Source organism: Gallus gallus, chromosome 2, assembly GCF_016699485.2.
Source record: "Gallus gallus isolate bGalGal1 chromosome 2, bGalGal1.mat.broiler.GRCg7b, whole genome shotgun sequence".
NCBI lineage: Eukaryota > Metazoa > Chordata > Aves > Galliformes > Phasianidae > Gallus > Gallus gallus.
Window position 1 is genome coordinate 105,927,008 of NC_052533.1, and position 4,987 is coordinate 105,931,994.

General features: G+C 41.4%; 1 long non-coding RNA gene across 1 annotated transcript; it reads left to right on the forward strand.

The window, feature by feature from the left end:
* The first annotated feature begins 777 nt into the window (after positions 1-777).
* On the forward strand, positions 778-2,907 carry LOC121109755. Its single transcript, XR_005857427.2, has 2 exons — positions 778-1,586; positions 2,600-2,907. It is a non-coding gene; the product is annotated as an uncharacterized LOC121109755 (long non-coding RNA).
* Positions 2,908-4,987: the final 2,080 nt, after the last annotated feature.

Genomic DNA, 4,987 nt, shown 5'->3' on the forward strand with positions numbered 1-4,987 from the left:
TTCTGTGTCTTTGGAAATGCTACACTGATGGATGCATCTATCATGCAGCTGCTGTGTAAGTAACAGCGTGCTGAAATTTCATCATCATTCCTAAGAAGCCAGACCTGACTAAATCCTCCTAACAAGGATAATTACCTATTTAACTAACTTAACAGTCTACTGCAACATCTAGAATTTTTGCTAAGATAGTTGGTGTAGGACATTCATAACAAGCAGAGACATATATATTTTCAGGAGACAGTTTTATTCAGTAAGCTGCTCAAACTAATTGAAATTATGGAGAGTACATTCCCCTCTTCATTTACCACCAGACAGAGTAGAAACTGAGGGACATAGATTGGTGGGCATGGTGATAACTGCATGATGGGTGAACTAGATGATCTTTTCCAACCTTAATGATTCTATAAGCTCTTCTAGCAAGCATACGTATCTGGACTACTGTCCCATATGCTCCCAAGCATCCTAAAGATGGTGTGTTGGTGGATACAGCTGTCTCATTTCAATATATGCTGAATATAAGAGCAAGATCTTGAGCTCTTGTTTTCATGCTCTTCTTAAATGCTGCTTGGCAAGGCAGTGCTTCTGCAAGGCAGGCACCTCCCTGTCACTCAGTGTTCTTAATCACACTGAGATTCAGAGCATTGACAGCTCAGGCACAGCATTACCTCACATAGAAAGTCTGTTAGTTTTAAATCTATGCACTTAAATTTACAGATTTGCATTGTATATATTATGTTCAAGACAAAAGAAAATAGGCAAAAAAGGCCTCTTTTTCTCAAATGCCCCTCTTTTCTATGAATACCTAACAGTCCAAGTGAGGAGAAAGACAGCGACTTGTATAGCAGAGGCATATCACCTTGCAAAGACCTTCAATGGAAGGAGTTTAAACATCTGATTCTCTCAATTCTAGCTTGCAGAGAAAAAAAATCTTTACCTGGTAGAAAAAAAAAACACAGTGAGAAACAATTAAATAAATATTCCGTGTTTCCTTGTAATCTTTAAAGGCCTCATTATTGAAAAATTTTACAAACACTTTCAAAAAATATATGTCTAACTAAATGGCACTTCACTAAGATCTGCTTTAATTTGCATCCATACAAAAATAAAGCAATTTAATGGTACATATAATGTAGCTGAGAACAGAGTTCATTCTGAATGCTTACGGCTCTCTTGACCTATAGATAATCAGAGTGGATTTGAAAAGCAGCTAGAAACAGAACATGAACCTCTGAGGCATCTCCCCCTGTGGTCCGGAGAACAAAACTGTGATCTTTAAGGACAGATGTAAAGAAGAAAAATTATATTAGTTGTGATTCCTGAGCCACGTCCCCTGAACACGACTGATGCATTCAATCTGTTCTGTCACAACAGGAAAACATTCCGGGGTCCTCTTTCCTCCTACTCTTTCTCCCAGGCAGAACCAGAAGTGCTTTGGGCCACCACTGCCCTTTGCCTTCTACAGCAGCTCCCTTTGGTTGCCCACGGCAGTGCAACAGGGAGAGACACAGCGGGTTTGTTTGCTTGTTTGTTTTTAATTTGTCTTGTGGCCACAGAACTTTTGGTACACTCACATCGTGTTTTCAAGTGTAAGTATTTATTTTCTTGGTCATAATTGGCTTTAACTTTCCATGCAACCTCCCCAGAACGCACAAAGTATGTTCAGAATCCTAGGGCTTCAATATACCTAGCTCTTGGGAGACATTTGTTTAAGGACTATCACTACATTACTTCCTCCTGTAAGCAAAAATCTTAAGTTATGGTGGGTTTGGGGCTTTTTGCTTGCTTGTTTGTTTTGAGCAGGATTGTCATTGTTCTGGTGGACACTGAGTGGAGAAAGATGTGGGGTGCACCACACCACCTATTGTAACTTAAAATGATGACAACCCAAGGGTCTTACATTCAAAAGCATCAGCTGAATTGATTTATACACTGCTGTGGTCTATAAGCAACATTTTAAAAACATTAATTTTTCACTTTTTCAGCCACTAATAAAGCAATTAGCAGAACTCGTTATCCAAGTGACATTTTACAAATTAGTGATTCACTCTTGTAAAGTTATAGAAACGCATAGTAAATAAATCTTGATTTAAATGGGATCAGGAAATCACTCCATCCTGGAATATGTTTAATCAGCACTTGTGGTTTGAAAAACCAAAGTGCTTAGAAAATGACTATCACATTAAACACTGTATTGTAAGATCTTCACGTTGAACCTCTTGAGTAGACTTGGAAGCCTGGTTTCATATATCTCCTAAGTATATTTGGCAACAATTTTGAAGAGAAATTCTGTCCCAGTTAATCTGAGCATGCCTATGGTTTTGTGACATAGAATTCCATCTCCTCCAAGCAGTTTCACTGACAGGAGAACTGCTTTCCATCAGGGGGCCATACTTGCATTTTCCAAGAGAAGAATATTGGAAATCTTGATTTTGTGCTTTCACCAACAGAAAGCTTTGGCTTATTACTCAGCTTCCTCACAACGCAGAGTTATGATGACCTTAGGTTTAAAGAACGAAAGCCAATCAAACCCAGTATTGTTTCATTTTCATCATGCTATTTATACATTCATTTCTAAATCTATCCAGGCATCTTCTTTCAGCTAAGTTGGACTGCAGGCAAGGTCTTCAAAGCTGCCGTGCTGCTGCCCTCTGAACATCAGCAAATGCAAGGGATGCACCCCTAGTCACCTCATGAGACATGAGACTCAGACTCGCAGCACTACAGTTGGAGGCTGTCCTACAAGAAGACAGCAATGCTGCGCTCCAACTTCAGCTTGAATCACATCCTTCTTTATGCTAATTTAATTGTACATAAAGAAAATCAACACCCAGAAGCGAAGCTGTACATTGCAGCTGTACTCAGACAATGACAGAGAAGTAAAGGAGGAAACCACGCTACTGAAGAAAACCTCTTTAAAAGCATCTCCTCTTCATTTAAGAGCTCCTTTCCTCAGCACATCCTCACCCAAAACCAGCCAGCCATTCCCACTCCAACTGCCAGGTCTAACTGTCACCACTGTCACTTGTGGCAGCCCTCAGCCCTACAGCTACCAGGGACATGGCATGTTGGCCCTGGTGGGCAGTGGAGGCTGGGCTGTGGCTCTGCCTGTGGGAGAGATAGGATGCCTTGAATTGCAGCCACTGGCATCAGATGTACTTGGTACATCTTGGCCTCCAGGGAAAGTTGGCAAGAGGCACCCACATGAGTTACCAGAGTGACAGCCCCATCGTCCAGCAGCACTGCTGTGAATTGCTTGGTCCTGGTAGGGAGCCAAAGGTATCTATGTACCAGGGGAAGGATGTTTTCATCAGTATGAATGCTTCTGAGAGCAGCCTCTCCCCATTCTCCATCCCAGAAGAATTTGAGGCCAAAGAAGCCACTGTCAGTGCAGTTGCCTTGTGCACACATTGGGAGTTGCAGTGGTGGTCAATGGTTGGGTCTACCTGTATTTCAAGAACCATGACAGGTGAGTCCAATCAGCAGGAGTCAGTTCCCCTGTGTCTGAAATGCCGAATTCCCATTGCTGCTACTTCAGGAAAGACTCACAGACTCAGATAAGCATTCTGCTTACAACACCAGACACTCAGTCTCCAACAGTCACATCTTCCTTTGGAAGGGTTGCACTTGTATGCGTGTCAAGAGCAATACAAGAGAGAAAGGAGTGTTACTCCGGGTTTATAACTTCACTGCCTTTTCTGTGCCTGGTCTGCTTATCAGTGGAACTGGTAAGAGGAACAAGTCAGGGAAGGTAGCAACAGGGACCTATTTTAAACACAGTGGCACCACAAACAGCCACCTTTCCAACCATTAGCTCTACTGCCTTCCACCTGCTGCCCAAAGGCCCCACTAAGTTTTGGAGTATCTCAAATCTTATTTTGAGGGATTCCATCATTCTCTGGACTAAAGATACTTTGTTTGTATCCTCTAACAGTGGCTTGGTAATGGAAGAAGTGGTTGTCTTCAAACTCCTTTCAAAGCACTGCTTTCCCTGACAATGGTTGCTTCTTTGTGACCATTAGCAGCTCCCAGATTGCTAACCCAGGATGGACAGCTTTTCTATGGCAGCAATGGCTTGGTCACTAGTGTAGTACAATTTGTCCTGGAAGACAGCATAGATTTCAAAAACATTGGGATCTTGTTTGAAGAAAAAGAGTGGTTGACCCTACTCAGGACTGCATTCAGAAGTTTGTCTCAGCTGTATGACTTCAATTAACGCAAACTCAATGCGCAGTTAGCAGTTTGGAAATCTCAGCAATCCTGTGCTGTGGAGCTCCCCATAACAGACTTCCATAACAAAATCTATTACCTTGACATACAAAAAAAATATGATTTTTAGCAGCATATCTGTGCTCAACCTAAATAATAATAATAATACCTTTGGTGACAGTCAGCAATCCCCATGTGATAGCTTTCAATGCATATACAACAGAAATGAGACTTACATATGATGGAAACATCAGATACATCTTGCATATAATTCTGGAACAGCAGCATTTCTCTGCGTTTGTTGAGGCTGGTTTCCATGATGGCGTGGGTAGGGGAGAGCTGTCTTCTGTTGCTGTGGACATCCCTGACAATACTGTTGGCTGTTTTGATGTGGTTGCCATGACTTATTGTAGTGTCCTGCCCACCTACAAAGCAAATTCAAGTTATTTAAAATCTAACCACACACGAAAAAGGCATCTTTCAGGAAAAGGCACTCAGAAATGACTTCAGTCAGCCATAACATGTACGGCCCACAGTTTCTTGTTAGAGAAAACATACAACAGGTATGTAAAACACATAAAATATAACTTCACAAATCTGGGACAAATCTCTCCTGGCGTATGATAAAAATCCTTGGGTACTTATTCTTGAGCTATAGAAAAATGGTAAATACCAGGATGGTGTCACTACTGACTTCATTATGCTTGGAATACATGGAACGCATAACTATGATTATCTTCTAACTGTATACAATGCCAAATGTTTCTCTCAACTTCAAAAT